The following is a 22,447-nucleotide window of genomic DNA, read 5'->3' as shown; positions in this document are numbered from 1 at the left end:
CCGGGCGAACTGGACTCCGGAGCCGGGGCGAACTGGACTCCGGAGCCGGGGCGAACTGGACTCCGGGGCCCGGGCGAACTGGACTCCGGAGCCGGGGCGAACTGGACTCCGGAGCCGGGGCGAACTGGACTCCGGGGCCCGGGCGAACTGGACTCCGGAGCCGGGGCGAACTGGACTCCGGGGGCCGGCCATGCGCTACTGTAGCCCCGCAGTTGAAACTGACAGGCCAGCCCCGGCGGCTCCGACGCTGACGCTGGCCCGGCGGCGCGCGGGCCGGCCCCGCTCCAGACTGACGCGGAGCCCGGCACCGGGAGTAGAGCCGCAGGGACCCGGAGGGGAAAGGCGGTGTGTCGGGGCCGATGGCCAGGCCCTGCGGAGGGGCGGAATGGGGGGGCCTGGATGACTGGGAGGGGAATGCCTATTTTCTCGAGGTGGGTTGTAAGAAAACCCAGATATACAAAAAAAAGGGGGGGAAGGAAAACCCAGATAAATAGGTTTTAAAAGGAGGGGCGTCTCATTGCCAGACAACTAGACTCCCCAAAGATGCGTTCTTTCCCGTGGAGGAAAATCGTGCAGATTCCTGCAGCAATAGACCAGGAAACATGTGCCGCCCAATCGATTGACTGGCGACTTGAAGCTCCTGGAAGTAGATTTCTCTGTCACTGCACTTCATCTGCCCTTCTCTGAAGAATCCAAAAGATTCTGCGAATCTGTGCGAGATCACCTTCTTGTTTTGGTCAGAGCCCAGGGAAACCGTTTCAATGAGCAAGCTGTGGATTTTTGATGTTGCTTTTCGTTTTGTTTAAAAAATTTCAAGTGCTGCACAAACATAAATCCAACAATTAATGCAAAAGGGAGGGTGAGCTAATAAAGTATTTACCTAACTATCCATCCTGAAGTTCTTCCAAATAAACGAAGCTTTTAGGGTTCTGGGAGAATTGCAGAAGAGGTCTTGTTTCATTTAAGATAATTCCTAAACTCAGCCTTGAGAGGTGCTAGCTTCAAAACCAGGACTTAGTGTCTTTTTTCTTTCTGCATCACAGTTGTATCTGAAAACTCCTGTTCATAGTAATTTTCAACTCAGGGTGGGCTCCTCTTCTGCTCCCATATTTCTAACTTCTAGTTATTTGGTGCTCCCCGTTAATTTGATTTTAAAAGTTGAACGCAGTGGTCAGGTTAAAGGAGCTGCGATTTGCAGCTTTGGTTTGAAAAGTGGTTCAGTTTAATTCAATAGAGCCATTTTATTGGACTCTATTAACCTGTTTAACCTTAAGCCTTAACCATGACAGGAGTTTCATGTAGGAATCCACATGCCAAGTGCAATATTGAATTTTAATTAGAGCATCTTAGGCCTGAAGTAGAATAGATTCTCCTCAGTTTCTACTCCTCTCCTTCCCTGGCCCTCTTCCTCTTTAAAAATACATTTTGCTTAAGGTCTTACATTTAATAGATCTGTTTTCTAAGAGTGAAAGAAAAGAACAATCATGAAATTCTTTTAATAAACAAGAAAATAGACAAATAGATGAGATAGGGTGGGACATTACTATCTTTGAAGTCTACCAGTTTAAGAAATAATTTAAGATAACTCCTTGAAATCTAAGCGCCTACATTTTTTATAGTAGAACCATAGTTGTTTTGGTGCCATTGGAAATGAAGAGATTACCCAGTTCAACTTGTTCATAGTGTACAAGAGGAAATGGGTCCAGTAAAGTTAAAGCCCCACAGTTATATTGGCAGGAACCTGTTATCTATATCTGCTTGATTTTATTAATGGATCAATCAGAAATGCAGTGATAGTTCAACCAGAAATGTTTTTTTTAAACTAAATTATCTAGATGGATTTAACTATACCTATTAAATTAACTAGCTAATCTTCACATCTCTAATTTGATTGTTTTTGTAGATACAGTTTCTTATTATTTGAACTAGTGATACCACAGATCTGAGTATAAACAGTTTGTATTTTAGAAATGTTAATTCTTTGCCAAATTAATTTTTTCCTTTTCAGTTTTACAAGTGAAATACTTATAAAACTTATAATTTTCACTTGTAATATAGATTATTTTTCACTTCTTCAATTATTTTTATTTATATTCTTGATATATGGTTCTGAAATATGTGTGTTCATTTTGTTTTTGGTGAGGCAGTTAGGGTTAAGTGACTTACTCAGGGTCACACAGAAAGGACGTGTCAAGTATGTGAGGTAAAATTTGAACTCGGGTCCTCCTGACTCCAGGGTCAGTGTACCATCTTGCTTCCCCTTAGAGATAGTCATTTTATACCCTGATCAAGTCTGGTATGTAGTAGGTGCTTGATAAATGTTGAATCATTGTTTTCAGGAATATTACAGTTTTTAATGTGAATAGAATTCATTAGGATAAAAGACTCTATAGTAATATGATTAAATTCAGCTAATATTAATCACCTAATATGTTCAAGACCCCAAAGAAAGAAAATTAGCTCTGGTAGTCTATATCAAGGAATTTACAGAAAGATAAGGAAGGTACATATTTAAATAATTGACTTTAGGTGGTGAGTGCAAATGAGATGTCTTGGAAATATACTATGAAAATTTTAGGAAGGGAAAAAAACCCCTTTCATTTAGAAGTCTTCAATAGAAATGATGGTTCCTAATTTGAGCCTTAAAGGAAAGGAAGAATTTCAATAGCTGGCATCTGAGGTAACATTCTGGACATGAGGGGTAAGGCATAAAAGGGTTGATTATGGGAGAGAACAGGACAGAAATGAGGGATGAAGACTAGTCACTTTTGAACAAGATGTCCATTTTCAAGCCTTTCCTATACTTACAGATCCATATCTACATTTCACAGTTACAAGAGATAATCCAGCCTTTTACTTCACCACTAAAGGATTAGTGAATGACTTTATTTCATTTGACTTTAGCACCATTGATCTGAGCCAGTGTCTTCATTTTGAAGATGAGCAAACTGGAGACTAAGAGAGACAAGTTGTAAAGGGGCAGAAGTGGAATTCACCCAGGTTATATTCTTATATTTAATGTCTAATACCCCCTTTTCCCTTCTTCTCCTCCATTGCTCTAGGGTCCCTGCCCCTCCCCCCATCTTTCTTACCCTTTCTGTAATTTTTGACTCTCAACCACACCCTTCAATTCTTATCTCTTACTTTACTTTAGTAAGTGACACCACACCTTGTTGCTTCTACATCTTAACCTCTTTAATCTCTCCCCTTTCCCTTGTTTTTTTTTTTTTTCTGGTCCTTTACTCTCTTCCAAACTTAAGTTTTTTTGCTCTGTTCCTTGGCAATGTTTTTAATTCTCACATCCTCAACTAACTTCTTTGTAGACATGTTTATCAACTGCCTTTCCTCCTTTGTTAATGTTAAAATTCTAAACTAAAATCTACCAAATTTTACCTAGTCTTAAAAACTCAGCATAAATGTTATCTCCTTCATAAGGCTTTCTTTAACCAAAATTTGTCTTCCCCTTAGAGCCTCAGATTGTATTACTAACTCATGTACTTGTAATATTGTGTATTTGAATGAGGTAGTTATAAAACATTTAAAATAGTATTTTTGTATATAGGAGGCACCTAATGAATGCTTTTCTTTTTTCCTCCCTCTTCCCTATTTATATATGTGTATTACCCCACTGAACCTTGCCTTGACTCCCAGGACTAGGAACTGGACATCTGCCCTGTCATTATCACAGTTGTCCCCAACCCTTTTTCTGCCCAAGGGATTGTTAGTCATTCTAATCTCAGTGACTGATATTCCAGTTTTAGGAATTGATAATCAGATCTACCTTATTCTTGCAACTTTGCAAGGAGTAAATCTAATGGTCCGTTGGATCCACTTGTAATAATTTGTAGGCTGACTGAACTGAAACTTCCTTTGCTGACATCCATAGCAGCCCTATCCCTGTGGTATCCATATTTCATTCTTCCATTGTGCTCTCTGGGTATTCTTTCTTTGAAAACAAGCAGATCTTCATATTGGACCTTTGCTGTCTTCTTGGTAATTACTTTTTTTTTTTTTGCAAGGCAAATGGGCTTAAGTGACTTGCCCAAGGCCACACAGCTAGGTAATTATTAAGTGTCTGAGGTTGGATTTGAATTCAGGTACTCCTGACTCCAAGGGTGGTGCTCTATCCACTGTGCCACCTAGCGGCCCCTGGTAATTTTTATGTATTTTGTGTTTCCCAATCAATCAATAAACTTAATAGTGTACTTTTTTCTTCTCATATAAACACATTTTTTCATTTCATAATATATTTCACAATATAAATTATACATATATAAATTATATAGACATATACTATAAATATTTCATAATACACATTTTTATAATATTAAAACATTTATTCATTTTATCTTTTTATCTCTTAACACCATGTGGCACATAATAGGTGCTTGTTTAATGCTTATGGAAAAGAGTGTGTCTCCTTTAAGCTTCTTTCATCCTTAGAGCCTAACACAGTGCTCCATTTATACAGTAAGCTGTAAGTATAGGAAGTAAAATCCCATGAAATAATATCTATAAGCAATATAAGTGGAAAAAGTAATCTTCAAAGAATGAACAAAGGAGAAGAGTATGAGCCACGGCTAAATGATCACTGACAGGGCCTTGATTACTAGAGTTCGTAGTCTCAAGTTTAAAATTCAGGAGGCAAGAAGATGTAGTAACTTTGAGGATGGCTTTAAGAAGGGAGAAATATGGGGTCAGTAAGATTGATAAGGAGGCTCTTATCAGAGACTAGGTGACCCTGATATTAAAAATGCTGTTATTGTTAATTTTACAGCAATATTTCTATTGGAAAATCTAGAGGAATGAATTTGGTCTAATGAGGTTTCAGGGCAATCTACTTTGGGTTTACTCAATACTGCACTGCATAGTTCACTTAACAGATTTACCAGTGACTTTGTTAGACCAACCTGGGACCATTTCTTACATGAAATAAAATGAAAGCAGGCATGAACTAGGTTTCATTGGGAGTGAAAAGTAAGGGATAGATGAGAGGGTAGAGATAGAATAGGCAGGACCTGGCTGGTGGATATAGAAAATAAATAAGAGGGAAGTAAGTATAAGATGAATTTTAGGTTATGAACCTCATGACTGGGAGAATAGAGGTAAAGAGAAAGAAACTAGTGGTGTTGAGAGAAATGGCTAGCTTTTGGGAGTGGAAAAGATGAAATTGGTTTTGAATAAGATCATTTTGACACATTAAGTAGAGCATGCAAATACAGACATGAAGTAAGCATCTGGAAATGTGAGAGTAGAGTTCTTTGGAACAATATGAGGTTGACATGTAGATACAGGATATACCTGAATAAAGAATGTTTGAAGCCATGGGAGGAGTGGGTGACATCACTAGGGAAAGAGTGTAAGTGTCAAGAGATACACTAAGGAATTGAAAAAGTGAGTGAAGAAGATAAGGAAACCACACTGGAGACAGAGAAGGGGAAAAATTCTGATAGGTAGAAGTACACCTTGATTATTGAAATATCCTCATTTGTTTTTAGTGTAAGTATAAAATTGTTGCATCCTTGCATAATATTGTATTGTTTCCTTTTTAGTTTTTAATTCTGATTTGATCTGCCATGCTAAATGGCAGAAACCACTGTTATGTAAGTGAGAGCTTCTAAAAAGCTTTTTCAGCTTCTTTAAGGAATTTTCTTTTCCCTCTTCTTTTCTTGTCCGAAAATCTTAGCCCCACTTTGCTTGACTACAGCCTGGATAATTTGTTTTTAATTGAGGAAAGTTTTTTAGAATTTCTCTTGGAAAGTACCTTGACCACACCTATTATTCAATGATCCTTGCAGTCCAAAGAAATTGTTCCAGGTTGGTCTAACAAAGTCAGTGGTAATTTTGTGTAGTGATCTGTGTGCAGTGCTGTATTAAATAAACCATAGTGAGTTATACTGGGACCGTATGATTAGACTACAGTCATTATTTCTAATTTTCCAATACAAACATTACTGCAAAATTAACAATACTGGCATTTTTAATATATAGGAGACTTCAGACAACCAGTTAATGATTCTTAATCAATGCTATTCATTAATTTCAGTAGCAATTGAAGGATTTGAAATATATATATATATATTATATATATACATATATGTCCTTGTATGCTTTAAAAATAGTTCCTGTCTTTTTTCTTAATTTTGTAGATATCAATTATTGATACATATTAGTATATGTATGTGTATATAAATATTATAATATCATTTTACATGCATATATATTTTAGTAGTCAGGTCACAATATGCTTTAATTATAGCCTTCACTAACTACCAAGATGGAAAACAAATATTGATATATCAATTTAGGATTGAGATTAAGAAAAAGTTAGATCTTTTTATTGTTATTGGATTGTTCTAGAGATCCTTTGCTTAAAAAGACACATATTTATACAGAGATCCACCAATCATTTTACAAAACATTTGTGTTTCATTTGCTAATGTAGAAAAGGAGTTACCAATATTTTCCCTTTATTTTCCTTCAGAGTCTCAGACTTTGTATCCCTTCAGTTTTTTCTTGAATACATGATATAATAAGCATACATTATTTTATATTTCTTACACTTAGAAGTTTTATGACACTATAAAGGACTGAATTTAATGGTCCTATATTTGTTCATTACTAATTATATATACTAAAGAGTAAATTCTCATTAAAAGCACTTAAATGCTTGCTCATAAAAAGAAGAGACCCCCCTTTTTTTTCATAAGATCTTAGTTATTGAAATGAAGGAAGTCATCAAACTCTTTAGTGGCCTATTCTTTTAATTTGGTTTCAGAACAGTAGCCATGTATTTGACACCAAAATTGCCAAGTAATGAAAACTCTAGGTATTATAAAGAATCCTTGTAACTTTTCTCTTAGAATTTCTCATGATGATTTTAAAAAAAAATCCAAGTAGTGCAACAAAATTTTCTGTGAAAAATACAATCTAATAGTTTTAGTGGAAGGGCAGTTTGAGAAGTGGTCCTTTTATCCTCTTTTAAATGGACAGTTTACTAATTGTGTGGAAGTAAACACTTCCCAATTCTAAAAGCAAAATTTCAATTAGCTGAATGAAATGAGGTACATGAAATTAATTCAGATAAGTGGGGGAGTCTTTAATGTAAATGATGCATGTCAAGGGACATGACCTCATTTCTGATTTTTTTAAGGCTCCTGTTTACTTAGCCTTTGCTATTACATTGTGATTGTTTTTCTCATCTCTTTTTCTCTCTCCCTTTATCTCTCTTCTATCTCTCATTCTTTTTAATATGGCTCTATAAGGTTTTTTCTTCTTACAGAAGAACTCTAGAGCACTGTAATCAGTGATGAGTGCAGTTGTTTATTCACTATTCATCTTGCCTACCTGTATGGCCCTTTAGGTGATAATACCACTGGATTCCATTTTCTTACCTTTCTAGTTTATCATGTGGATGCCCTTGATATTATTTTGTTTTCACAACAAATAGAGAATTCAAAATGGAAGAGGCCTCAGAGATTATCTTTAAAATTTGTCCAGAATGACAATTCCCTTTTCAGCATTCTGGAGTAGTGGACTAGGTGACTAGCCTCTATTTCCAGACCTCCAGTTAGGGAAAATACAGTGTCTTCCAAGACTACCTGTTCTACTTTCAGAGGACTCTGATGGTGACAAAACTTTTCTTTACTTCAAGACTCAATTTGACTTTCTGAATATTTTACCTTTTACTTTAGTGTGGGTGCCTTTCTCTTTCACATAGCACCCATTTAGGTACTTGAAGATATATCAGACTTAATGACTTCTTTGATAAATCGAGGGCTATTATTTTTGGACTTCGTTTATGATGAGTTGCATGAATAAAGATGACATGTTGCATAGATGAAAGTGAAATAACTGAAGCTAAATTTATGTTGTCATGCTTAAAACATACTATTGCTAGGTCTAGTTTAGTGGAAATAATAAATTTCTTGAAGTGGCTCATTTTTCAGATTTCTTAGGATATTTTGCCATATTTTACATAATTTTTATGTTGAGTAGTACAAACTTTAATATATATTACCTCTTCAAGAGATTCATTATTTGTACTAATTAGGTCCTGGCTGCATAGGTTACATGAATATATCTAGTACATTGTCCTTACTGTAAACATATCTTAATTTGGATGTGTCCCAAGTGATGGTCTGATTGATGGAAAGTAAAGATTTTCAGAATGAATGGTAAAGTGAAGTGTGTTCACATGATTAATATAATTTTGTTACAGATGTTATATGTAAAGCATAAAGTGTTGTATAAATTAGTTTTTGTTATTGCTGAGCTTTGTAACTTTTGACTAATTCTGATATTAAAACCTTTTTGGTATCCCATCTCACTGTAATAACATCTTCCTCTGTCTCTGTTTCTTTTTAAAAGATAGTACACTCTTGTTTTGAAAGTAATTCCTTGGTGATGGTAATATTTGTATTTTATATCATTATAGTATAAATCTACCTTGTATTGATTGCCCCTTGAAACCATCTTCTAAAATCTTAAATTGCAGTGGTCTTCTTAAGGTTATTTTTAGTAGGAAGCATAACACCCATTTTTAGTCAGCCCTATTCCTTGGTTGACTTCTTGATGAGTTTCACAGTACTAGTTCTTGATCTTTAGAGTTACTGAATGATTCAGACATTGATTTCCTTAGGGCAGGTGTGTTATGTGTGTTCACTTGTTTTCAGTCATACCTGATTACCTGACCCCATTTGGGCTTTTTTTGGCAGAGATACTGGAGTGGTTTGCCACTTTCTTCTTCACTTATTTTACAGATGAGGAAACTGAGGCAAATGGAGTTAAGTGACTTGCCCAGGGTCATACAACTAATAAGTTCATTTAAGAGTAATAAGTCATTCAAACCTTGATAAAGTTGAAGCCCCTTCCAAATAACAAATCAATCAACAACTTTATTGTTTTTATTATATTCCATGCTTTTTTGTAAATCAACCAACCCTTCTTTCTCCTCTTTACTACAGCTCAAGTAGTCTGATACAATTTAGCATTTCTTCTGTTATAGGTATTTTTTTGCATATGTCAGTGGTCATATAATTGCTAACATATTGTGATTAATGTGTACTGGGCATGGTGCTAAGCACTTTTCAATTATTATTTCACCTGATCTCCCCAACAACCTTAAATAGCTATTATTATTATTATCTTCATTTTACAGATAAGGAAATTGAGTCAACTAGAGTTTTTTTTTAATTAATATATTCAGGGTCACACAAATAAGAAGTATTTAAATCCAGATTGAATTTAGATCTTCTTCCAGATTCAAGGTGCAGTGCTGTATCCATTTTGCCACCTTCCTGCCTATGTAAAACCACAGATATCACATAGATATGTCTTTGGTTATATAACTAAGAAAGCCAGAAAAAAATGGTACCAGGGATTGATAAATGAGTTTTTGATTTACTATGCCTTTATCTTCTGACATTTTTTTCTAATTTTAATACTCAATATCAGTCAAATTGCTTTTGCCTAGTTATACCTAGATCTCAAGCTTTCAAAAGGTTCATTTATCAATTTAATCATTTGAACCTTCCATAATGAATACTGGAAAATTTTTTATTATAGTTCTGTAAATCTAAAATTCTTCTAGAGAACATAGTTCCAAATACTTATGTAACAACAATATTTTCAAAAGTAGGAATGACTGAGATGCCTTTTATTTTTTTAGAAAGCTTAAATTCTTGTAAAATTGGACTGGAACTTAAACTAAGCACAAATTAGGGTATAATATTCAGACTAATTAGGGCATAATTTTAGGGCATAATATTCAGACTAATTAGAAAGAAAGATCAATGTAAATTTGCAAAAGTTCATGCTATAGAATATTCATGATGAGACATAGTTTTATTACTTTTAAGTTAATAACCCAAGTGTTTCCAAAAAGAGATCTACCTGAGTTGGCTTATTTCAAAGACTGTTTGGTGCTTCTTTGAAACTACTGTTTCAATTTCAGGGTTAAAGCCCTCTAAATGCAATGTTATCTTAAGTTGTTAAACAGTTCCCCCTCTTGTTATGGTCATTAATTACTTTCCAAATACTTAAAACAGATAATTCATAGACATTTTCAGCCTACACAACTTGATTATTACTGATTTTAAAATGGAATGGGGTCTAAATTAATGAAGCTTTCCTGTATTGATAGATACTGACTTGTGGAGTCTGGCATACTATTTTCTTTTTCCTAGTATTTCAGTCAGTCTGGCATTTTTCTAGTGCCTATTCTTTGTTAGACACTGTGTTAAGTACTGTGGATACAAAACCAAACAATCCCTGCTCTCAAGGAGCTCAGTCTAGTGGGAAAAGCTACATACAAACAAGATACATACAGAATAAATTGAGGGTAGTCTCAGAGGGAAGTCACTAAGATTAGAGAGGCATCAGAAGCATCACTGAGACTTGAAGGAAGCCCAGAGGTGGAGGTGAGACGGACAGAGATCCAGACATGGGAACAGCCAGTGACAGGAGATGAAATGTCTGATGCAAGGCACAGCAAAGTTAGTGTCATTGAATTTCAGAGCATGAGTAAAAGGAGTTTGGTAAAGGAAAACTGGAACGACAGGAAGAGCCAGGTTATAAAAGACTTTAAAAACCAGAGGATTTTATAATTGAACCTGAAGGCAATAAGAGAATTATTAGATTTTATAAAATAAGTAGGTAATATGATCAGGCCTATACATCTGGAAAGATATTTGATAACTGAGTGGAGTATGGGCAGAATTTGGGAGACCTCAATTGATAGTCAAAGGATATGAACAGTCAGTTTTCAGACAAAGAAATTAAAGCTATCTAAAGTCATATGAAAAAAATGCTTTCAATCACTATTAATTAGAGAAATGCAAATTTGAATCACCCAGAGGTACCAACTCTCATTATCAGATTGACTATTATGACAAAAAAGGAAAATGATAAATATTGGGAAAATTGTAACACTAATATATTGTTGGTTTAATTGTGAGCTGATTCAACCGTTCTGGAAAGAATTTGGAATTGTGCCCAAAGGGTTATAAAACTATGCATATCCTTTGATCCAGCAATAGCACTACTAGGTCTAAGATCATAATAAAGGGAAAAGTTCCCACATGTTCAAAAATATTTATTGCTATTCTTTTTGTGATAATGAAGAATTGGAAATTGAGGGGATGTTCATCACTTGGGTAATGATCAGAGAAGTTATGGTATATGAATATAATGGAATACTATTCTTCTATGAGAAATGATGAACCGGCCTATGTCAGAAAAACCTGGAAAAACTTATACAAATGATGCTGAGTGAAGCAAACAGAACCAGAAGAATGTTGTACATAGTAACAGCAATATTGTGTGATGATCAACTATGATGAACTTAGCTCTTCTCTGCAGTACAATGATCTAAGACAATTCCAGAAGGCTTATGATGCTTTCTGCATCTAGAGAAAAAGCTATGGAATCAATGCAGACTGAAGTATTTTCACTTTTTTGTTTTTTCTTTCTCATGGTTTTTCCCTTTTGTTTTGATTCTCCTTCACAATGTGACTAATGTGGAAATATATTTTAATGTGATTGTGCATGTACAACCTATATCAGATTGCTTGTTGCCTTGGGAGGGGAGGGGAGGAGGGAAGGGAAGAATGCAGAAAAACTTGAAACTCAAATCTTACTCTTTACATGTAATTGGGGGAGGTGGCTAGGTAGTGCAGTGGATAGATCACTGGTCCTGGAGTCAGGAGTACCTGAGTTCAAATCAGGCCTCAGACACTTAATAATTACCTAGTTATGTGACCTTGGGCAAGTCACTCAACCCCATTGCCTAGCAGAAACCAAAAATAACAAAAACAACCACATATAATTGGAAAAAAAATACTATCAAGGAGCTTATTTTTTCACAAGGTTTCCATGATTATATATAAATGGACTGTTTCCAAAACTAATCCCACATTCATATCCTCAAAAGATGTTGGCTAAGATTTGAGTCAGGAGAATAACCAGGTATAAGGTGATGAGGACTTGGATCAAGGTGATGGCCATGTCAGAGAAGAGAAGAGAAAAAGAGAAGAGAGGAGGAGAGGGGAGAAGAGAGGAGAAGAGAAGAGGGTATTGGTGAGAGGAATTATCAAAGTAAAATTGACAGGACTTGACAGTATATTGGATATGGGGGATGAAAGAGAAGAGTTGAAGTTATCTAGGTTGAAGTTCTAGGAGTCTAGGGTCTAGGAGGATGGTGATGCTCTTAAGAGTAAAAGAATAGTTAGGAAGAGGACAGTGCTTGGGAAGGAAAATAATTCAGTTTTGAACATGTTGAGTTTAAGATTCCTATATGACATCCCGTTAAAAAATATCTATTTAGTAGTTTGGAGATGTGAGCCTTATGGTAAGAAGAGAATTGGACAACTAAGAATCATTAGCATAGAGATAATTGAATCTATGGAAGAGATGAGACCAAGAAGAGAAATAGTAGAGAGGGAGAGGATAAAATGGCCAAGAACACAACCTTTGGGGACACTCATAGTTTGTATCATCATGGTATGATAGTAATAAGATCCAAAGAGTAAATGATATACTTAACATTATAATATTTCCTCTGAAAATGGCCAGCATAATTTAGAAGGGGGGGAAAAAAGGCATTATCCTAAATTATAGTGGTCTTGTTTTATATTTCTTTGTGTTTCCACAGTAAGAGTTTTATAGTGCCTTGTACATTGTGGGTTCTCAATATTTTATTTTTTGGTAGATAGCAAGTATATATATATATATATATATACATATATATATATATATATATATCGCATATTTCTGTATATTTACAGAGGAATATACATCAGAATCTGATGTTGCAATCTCTGAACCTTTCTTACAAATTTTAAGTATGTATTGCATATCATAAAGTTTTAGTTCATTCATTTGTTCCAGTACATGTTGCCACAGTTCTGGAGCCCCATACCTACCAGAATTGCTGAAGATGCCTAGTGATCTAAGCTATCCAGAGGTACTTATGATTGAATTTATTTTTTAAAATCAATTATAAGGGTCCTGGTCTTGTCTGATGTCCCTGGGTGAGAAAAGTTCTTTAGCAATTAAAAGTAAGGAGTAAATACTATGTAGAACCTGTCCATTCCCCTTCATGGGTGAAATCTTTAGTGAAGTAGATCTCAGAATGTCATAACTGGTACTGCGGGTTTAATTTCCCTTTTTACCTTTACAGGGCAAGTTGTCAATTCCTGGAGTTTTGATAGCTAGGGATTCCATTGAATCATTTTCCCTCCAGATAGCAGCATGGGAAACAAAGTATATAGAATATGTTCCTTAGGTTTTTCATTCTTATTTGACTCTTAAATGTTATTTATGTCATGTCCAAGACAGTATTTATCATGCTCAGGTGCAACTTTTTATATTCAGGCCTTGAGTTGTAAAGTTGTAGTAGTTTCTTTTTCTCATTGTTACTTTTTATCATTGACCCCACCCAAAAAAGTTCTGGTTCCATCATTATATTTGAATTTGGCATATTAATAGCTTTTTATTTCTAAACAGGCATTAAGAAATGCAGGTATCCCTGATAACTGTTGTGCCCATGTAGCTCTTGAATTGGTTTTAGTATCTAAGGTTACTTTGGAGGACCTTCTGAGCAGTATTCACATGTTCAAGAGCTTCAGAGGAGGACTCAGAAAATAGCTACTCCTCATGTGCCTTTGTTAATTTTAGGATTTAGGAATTAAGTGTAATCAGTGGAACCAACAAAAAAACGGCACTATTAAACACTTAAACTCTAATAAGAATTTCATTATAGCTATTGAATGTTCAGTGGTTAGAGTTTGATAATCTCAGACAACTACTGACTTTGTCCTATATCTTTAAGAGACAATGCTAACTCTATTGAGAGACTGTTGGTATTGAGACCTGTCATTTCAGAAGATGTTTCTAGAGCAAGAGTTTTTAACTTGTTTTTGTGACCTGGATCCCTTTTCTGATTTCTTTTTTTTAAAGTTATAATTGCAGAAAATGCTAAATTTCAAATAGATGAATGAAAATAAAGGTATATTTTCTTCCTCATTCAAATTCTTAAATTCCCCTGAAATCTATCCAAGGGAGACTGAATTCCAGGTTAAGAATCTCAGTTCTGAGCTAGGTGTGACATATCCTTAGGGTGCTAATAGAGACTTTGTTCTTTCTCTCTTTTTTCTTGCAAGGCTATGAGGTTAAGTGACTTGCTCAAGGTCACACAGCTAAGTACTTATTAAGTGTCTGAGACCAGATGAATTCAGGTCCTCTTGGACTTCTGGGCCAGTACTACTGCACCACCTAGCTGCCCTCCCAGTCCTTTATTCTTGATAATGACTAATGACTTCACACTTTTGGATTTAAAAGAGGCAGAAATTTACATAGTTGTCAGCTCTAGAGACATCAAAAATTCGGTGGCAAAATATAAGTCAAAACTACCCCCCCCATTGGTATTTTTATCATGGTAAATAGGGTCTGGTTAATTAGGTTATAGAAGTAGAGGAGTTATAATTTTCTAGAATCTAAGTCTGAAGGAGAGATTCGTGTTGGTCATGGGAATACTACTGGATTTCAAGACTGAGTTTGTTTATAACATCTTCTTTGGGTAATATATAAAGTGAACAATAAAAGCTGGTCTCTGATATTGAGGTCATATGGTAGATAGGGCTTGACTCCTTGGCTATCATTAAGGGAGCTATTGAGAAAGCTATCTAAAATGGGAAATTTATGCTCCTAATGTTTTTTTTCCTTCCTTCCTTCCTTCCTTCCTTCCTCTCTCCCTCCCTCCCTTTCTTCTTTCCTTCCTCACTTCATCCTTATCTTGGCAATGTTGCTAGCATGTCCTACTTCTCTTTTATGCCAAAGTCTCTTGTTATGACTTAAGGCTGCTGTTAGACATTTTCTCCTTTTCTACAGTTATATCTTGAATATTTAAATATGTCATTTGGTATAGCTTGGTGCACTTTTTTAGTGGAATTTATTGAAGGAGTAAGGAGACCAACTTGATTAAACCACAAAGTTCTGATGCCCAAAGGAATCTTTGTCACTGGATTCTTCCCACATGATATCTCATCTCATCTTTTTCTTTTCCTCTTCTTCCTCTCCTCATCCTCCTTTGGTGGTATAACATTTCACTGCCTAATTGTCTACCCACATTTACCATCTTTGAAAATTGCTATAATATTCTTATTATGCTGTGCTTTACAAAAGAACTAACTTTTAGAATTAGGCAATCTCTGGTTAGGTTTAAGTGATCCCAGTTGTACATGTTTAGTGCATAGCAGTTTATTACAACTATATTACTTTGCTGTACTTTTGTATGAGCTACTTTTATACCATTTTACAACCAGGTGGCACAGTCTGAGAGCCTAGGCCTTGGAAGACCTGAATTCAGATTCTGCCCCACTAGCTGTGTAATTCTGGCCAAATAGCATGATTTCTATTTGCCTCAATTTCCTTATCTCTATATAATTGGAAGTAAGGAAGTAGCACTCACTTTATAGGATTCTTGTGAGGATCAAATGAGTTGACATATTTAAAGAATTTTGCAAACTTTACAGTTCTATATAAATGCTAATATGTTGATGATTGTGATAATAATGATGATGATGATAATGATGTTGATGCTGCTGTTGATGCTTAGCCTGTCTGAATATTCCCTTCTATCAGAGTTATGTTGCTAGTGGTAATACTTTTTGTATTGCTGTCTTTGCCTTGTAAGTGTCATAGATAATATCTAAAATCCAAGATTTTTAGATCTGATAGCTATATCAGGTGCAAATCTCTGAAAAATTATCAGCTATACAGAGTGAGCGAAAAATTGTTACTTAACTTAGCTGGAACATATTCTTTCTCTGTATCTACCAGTAGACAAGGAGATTAAAAAAAGGCCAGCCTGCTCCCTGGATAAGTTAGAATGGAGCATTAATATAGCATCAAGTCAAAATGTGATCCTGAAGATTGCATGATTAAATAAAATCTACTATTTTGTAATCGTTATGAAATGACAGTGATCATTAATTTGGGAACATCTAAGATATTTTCATTATTTAGCATATTAGGGTCTTCAGGGGACATATTTCTTTTTATTAATGGCACTTTAGTTATGCTGACTATACAGTTTATAACTTATTTAACAACTTCAAGAGTTTCTTTTGTTTAAAAGAAAATACAATAAATACAAATAACTTTATAAAACAGATAAATTAAGAGATTATTATTTTCATATGAAAGTTTTACTGTAAGAATTCTTCGCATTGTGTTTCACTTTTTAGCCACAATACAAATTATTTATTCTTCTATCTGCCCTAGTCTAGTTTCTAATTCTCTCAAAACAACGACAAACTTATCTTTTGCTCAATATTTGATTTAAACTGAACCAAACTCCAAATTAGAATGAATATCAGATTACAGAAATCTTACTTTTTTTGTTAAGCAGAAATTACAATTTGAATCAAAATTTTTAAAAAATTTTAAAATTCTAAAAACAAATCTAGAGAGCAAGTTTGAAGTAGAATGGATCTTGTGTAGTGTCTCAAGCTACTAAACTAGACCAAAACAAAATAGTAACAAAATAGTAAAGATATCTTCTATTCTGGATGAGTATTTCATTCAGTTTGAATGAATGCATAGCCTATTTGCTTAGACAAGCATTAGAGGATTTGGAAGCATTATTAGACCTCAGACAATATCAACCCTCTTTTTGAGGAGGCCCCTCTGTTTATTTTTACTGGTCTATCATTATAAAGAATGGAAAATATATTATGTTTTTTAGCTATATTAATAAACTGAGAAAGATTGTTTTTTAGTTTATGTAGAAACTCTCATTTAAGACTTACTTTTCTTGATTTACCAGGGTGCTACTGCCATGTTGCATATTTTTTTGGTTAGATTACTGTGCAACTAACAAGGCTGTTCTCTCCAAAAGGATCTGAGGCTTGGGTAGGTGGAAGTTATGAAATCTAATTGACAATTAAGATTAGGCCAGATTCATGACATCACTGTATGTGGAAAGTATTTTATTTTTTGCTTTTATTCTACTTTTGCAACTGAAATAGGACCCATAACAGGTGAACCAGTATAACATATAATAAACCTTTTCAGAACTGGAGAGGAATAATGTGTGTAGTTGGATCCTGAGATCCAACTTTATCTCCTAAAATTAAATAGTCTATAGCTTGTATGTTGTTAAATTTGATGGTATATCATTTAAAAGCTCTGTGTAGTAGTTATGTATATATACTCACACACATACATATATGACTTTGGAGGAAATGCACATAAATTTTTATACTTTACTTCATTGGATTATTATGAATAATATCTTTTGGGAGTTTAGATATTTTTATATGGGTTCATCTTTGAGGAAAGAATAGGTATTTTTTTAAGCTATGGGGATTATTCTGCCTTTTATATGAGGGCATCTTTCCTTAGACAGTTTTTTAGTGGAAAGTTCATTGTGGAACTCTGATTTCCTTCTTCCATACTCTTCCTTTTGCCAGTAATGTAACATGCAGAAAATTTTATGGCATTCCTGACTATGTTTTACTCACCTGACCTAACAGAAATGAATACAATCATATTTTCTCTCTTTTAAAAATGCATTTTAAAAAATGTTGTTAATATAATTACAGATAATGCTGTTTAGCAAAATTTAAGATATATGCACGCATACACACACATATATGTATATAGAGAGTCCGAAATGGAAAGAAAAGCCAAAATTTTAGATTTTTTTTTGTATTAATGATTAAAAGATGATACATCTTTCCTCTTAGTTTTTCTTCCTTTCATATTGATTTTTTTTTTTTAGTCACAGGACTAAATAAAACCTGGGACTGGTTTTCATAAGAAGCATGAAAAGGGGACAGCTAGGTGGCACAGTGGATAGAGCACTGGCCCTGGAGTCAGCAGGACCTAAGTTCAAATCTGGCCTCAGACACTTAATAATTGCCTAGCTATGTGAACACTGCCTTGCAACCCCCCCCCCCAAAAAAAAAAGCAAGGAAAGATTCATTAATATGGCATTTATGCATTGGAAAGAACTCTTCTGTGTTCGAAGAGGGCAGACTCTGGGAAGGTAGAAAAGCTTCACAGTCCAGGAAAGAGTCTGATTTTGTTATTTGAACAATAGCAAGCAATGGAGAGAGAGAGAGAGTCTTTTGGATTGACCCAAGGTGATAGATATTTTTGGCCCTAGTGACCCCATGAAATTGATAAAAATGCAAAGTATTCTTCAAACCTCTGTGTTTCCTTCTGCTTTCACTATGATGATATTAGTGTATTCTCAGATTTGCCACATTTCTTAGTTAAAAAACATTAACTTATAGTACTCTCAATGTACAATTTTAGTAACCAGTGAGCAGATACACAAATAGAGAAATGGAACCACATCCGTGATGTTTTTTCTCTATAAATGAAATTAGAGTTCCTAAAGGAGTTGAACTTGAATGAGATCTCTTTAAAGTGGCAAAGGGGATGATTTTGTCATTTTTCCTAAAGCATAAGAAACATCATTTTGTGAGCTATATAGACTTTTCACTTTAGAGTACTGATGCATAGAGAGTATGAAGAAATCACTCAAATGCTTATCAATCAGTACCTCTTGTAAAAAATGAAGAAATAGAGATTGTCAAAGAAAAAGTTGTTGAAGGTAGGTAGGTCTTGTAGTGGATGGTGTGTAGACCTTCTTGGAGTAAGGAAGCCCCAAGTCCAACTCATGTTTCTTACACATTAGCTGTAAGACTTGGGACTTAATCACTTAACCCTGGCTCAATTTCAGTTCCCTCATGTATTGTTATTGTTGTTCAATTGGGTCTGATTCTTTGTGACCTCATTTGGAGTTCTCTTGGCAAAGTTATTGGAGTGGTTTGCAGTTTCTTTCTCCAGCTCATTTTACAGATGAGGAAACTGAGGCAAACAAGGTTTTTGCTCAAGGTCACACAGCTAGCAAGTATCTGAGACCAGATTGAATTCATGAATTTGGGTTTTATTGACTGTAGACCAACATTCTATTCATTAACTGCCTTTTCCCCATATGTAATATGGACATAATTAAAGCACTGGCTTCATACAATTGTTGCGAAAACCAAATGAGATAACTTGTAGTGCTTTGTAAACCAAAGCATTATATAAATACTATTTATTATTGTTATTATGTTGTTATTGTTTAAAAAGATTAAAAATAGAAATAATAAAAACAGACATGTCCTTTTAAAGTTAACACATCATGGGCCATTCCATGATCATGGTGCATGCAGATGAGGTTACAGAATGGCAGGAGAGATTATATTGGAAAATATGACAACAAGATCAAGATTAAGAAATGAAATAAGTTTTAGACTGTTTAGAAATCTTTGCTAGTACATCATGAATGCTTGTTTTGAGAAGTGAGTCAAAAGGTGCCTCTACGTGGCTAGCTCTGAACAACATCATAAATAATGAAATTGACTGTATCTTAGCAGAAAGGAAATGACTGGTTAATGATATGTGGGTCATGTTAGAATCAGCTGTCTGTATAGTCAGATTTTCTATTGACTAGAGGAAAGGTGAAAATCAACACTAAGTTAGAACAAAAGACAAAGACTCAGTTCAGCAGACTCCTATGAACACAGCATTGTCACTGGGAATATAAAATCAAAAATGAACTCTCCTTTCCCTCCAGAAACTAGCATTCTCTTGAAGGAGTTTATAAAATAAGAATTCACTGCGCGGCATTTGGGTACCATAGCAAACCTATGGATTCCTGTTCTTCTACTTAAACCTGTGTGGTTTTGGTCCAACCTTAACCTTTCTATTCCTCAATGACCTCCTCTGGAAAATGAGAGAGCTGGATCACCAGACCTTCAAGACCTTTTCCAGCTTTATGCCTGGGGTTTGTTTAAATAGATTGGCTGACATTGAAAAGTGATGGACATAGACTTTAAACATCCCTATTTCTTAAAATTAAATGGGAATAAAATAGTTGCAATCACAAAAAAAAAGAAAAGTTCAGAAACTACCTCATGACAGATGCTTGTTTTCCTTGAAAAATGTGAAAGACAAAGAAACTGCTAGTGAAGAGATCATGTGTAAACATTAGAGAGGAGGATGATGGAAGCTTCTGAGGAGTCTTATCTCACAAAATGGCATGTATTTAGGGGAAGATAAGCTTATGGAATGCTTGATAGTAGAGTCAGGCAAGTCAGCTCCTAAGAATATTATTATATGAGACTGAAAGAAGAACAAATGGATATGAATGGAAGAGAATCTGCTAATATTTCTTTAGTGATGACTTTTCATTAGTGACAGTTATGGAACCATCATATTTCTATTCTACCAGTAAGATTCTACCAGGTGACACATGGAATAGAGTCTTAACCCTGGAATCAGGGGTTCAAATCCAACCTTAGACATTTATTCATTTTGTGACCCTGGGCAAATCATTTAATACTATTTGCTTCAGTTTCCTCACGTATAAAATGATCTGAAGAAGGAAATGGTAAACCACTCCACTATCTTTGCAAAGAAAACCCCAAATGAGGTCATGAAGAGTCAAACAGGACTTAAAACAACTGAACAAGCCAACTGTAGGATCCATTATACCATATGAGAAAATCACAATGCTTCTTAAGTCAATGAAGCTGTGATGATCTATTGGATATGAATAAAATATGGAGAAAATTTGCATCTGATGTGATCATTTTGTAGATGGGGGAAAAGATCACATGCAATTACTCTGAGAAAAGGTGACTAAAAAGAAGAGCAATTACTCTATTTGCCTACTGCAAAATCTTTATGGGAATGGTCTATTTGTACATTATAGTCATCCTATAGTGAAACATTAATGAAGAAAAAAAGGTAGTTTTTTTTGCAGGCAATTTTCCCCCCCAGGATGCTGCATGATCATTGATCCCCATTTTTCTGATCAGGAAACTGAGGATGAAAGTGGTTAATGACTTGCCCAGGATGACACAGCTAATAAGTGTCTAAGGCAGGATTTAAACCTACATCTTCCTTATTCCAAAGTCAACCTCTACCTACTCTGTGTCTGTTGCCCAGGTGGGATGGATACTCTTTTTCTTCTTTTTTTTAATTGTTCTTTTATTTATTTATTTATTTTCATTTTGTACAAATGTTTTTTTTAACATTAATAAATATTCTTGTTTACAAGTGAACAAAATACCCCCCCCCCCATGAATATAGATAGACTTGCTTGGGTGAAAAAAGTAAAGGGGAGAGAAAAAAATTAAAATTAAAAAAGATAATAGTAATAATTGTAGGTATGGCCAGGTGGCACAATGGACGAAGCACCAGCCCTGGAGCCACGAGCACCTGAGACCATATCCAGCCTCGTAAACCCAACAATCACCCAGCCATGTGACATGCAAGCCACCCGATCCCCACTGCTCTGCAAAAAACCAAAAAGAAGAAAAAAAAAGGCCCAAAATAAAATAAAATAGTAATAATAGTAGGGGTGGCTGGGTGGCAGACAGAACATTGGCCCTTGAGCCAGGAGCACCTGGGTCCAAATCCGGCCCCAGACACCTAAAGATTCCCCTGCTATGTGGCCCCAGGCAGGCCACCCAGCCCCACTTGCCCTACACCCTCCCCCAAATAATCATAACAAAAAATGTGCTTCAGTCTTTGTTCCAACACCAACAACTCTGTCACGGGTGGATCACATTCTTTATGATAAGTCCATCACAAAAGTTACTTCCATATTTTTCCAACGTTGCCATTGCTGATTGCAATTCCCTCCTTTCTTATTTCTCCACTACCATGTACTATATTTTCTTTCTCCTTTCACTCTGACTCTGCTGTAGGGTCGCTGAGTGGCACAGCAGACAGATCCCTGGTCCTGGGGCCAAGAAGCCCTGAGCCCCCATACCACCCCTTAGGCCCAGAATCCACCTGGCCCTATGGTCCTGGACAGGCCTTCCAATCCCAGCCCCTTGCAAGAAGTAAGAAAGAAAATGTGTTATATCTGGCCACTCTTCCCCCATGGTCCATCCTCTCCTCCTTTATTCACATCCCCACTCCTTCCCCCCTGCTCCCCCCTCCTTCTTACTCCAGATGCCTATACCCCATTGAATATATATATATATATATATATAATATATATATATATATAATATATATATATATAATATATATGTATATATATATATACTGTTTCCTCTCCTAACCACCTCTGATGAAAGCAAAGGTTCCCTTATTCCCCCTTGCCTCCCCCCTTCCATATCATTGCAATAGCTCATTGTAAAAAAAAATCTTATTATGTGAAATATCTTGCACTATTCCCCCTCTCCTTTTTCTTCCTCCCATTCCATTTCCCTTTTTTTTTCTATTGACTCCATTTTTACACCACATTTTATCTTTGAATTTAGCTTTCTCCTGTGCTTCAACTATAAAAGCTCCCTCTACTTGTTCTGTTAACTGAGAAGGTTCATATGAGTATTATCAGTGTCATTTTTCTACGCAGGAATACATGCAG

General features: G+C 35.4%; 1 protein-coding gene across 2 annotated transcripts in view; it reads left to right on the top strand.

The window, feature by feature from the left end:
- Positions 1-400: 400 nt before the first annotated feature.
- GTDC1 (glycosyltransferase like domain containing 1) overlaps positions 401-22,447 on the top strand; it is a 671,515-nt gene continuing 649,468 nt past the window's right edge. For both annotated transcript variants that reach the window (XM_074215092.1, XM_074215090.1), the window contains exon 1: positions 401-5,499. The gene's annotated coding sequence lies outside the window, so the exon portion shown is untranslated. The remainder of the gene's footprint in view (positions 5,500-22,447) is intronic.

Source organism: Macrotis lagotis, chromosome 1 (genome assembly GCF_037893015.1).
Source record: "Macrotis lagotis isolate mMagLag1 chromosome 1, bilby.v1.9.chrom.fasta, whole genome shotgun sequence".
Classification (NCBI taxonomy): Eukaryota; Metazoa; Chordata; class Mammalia; order Peramelemorphia; family Peramelidae; genus Macrotis; species Macrotis lagotis.
Note: the sequence above shows the minus strand (reverse complement) of the source record. Positions and strands in the feature narration are given on the sequence as shown.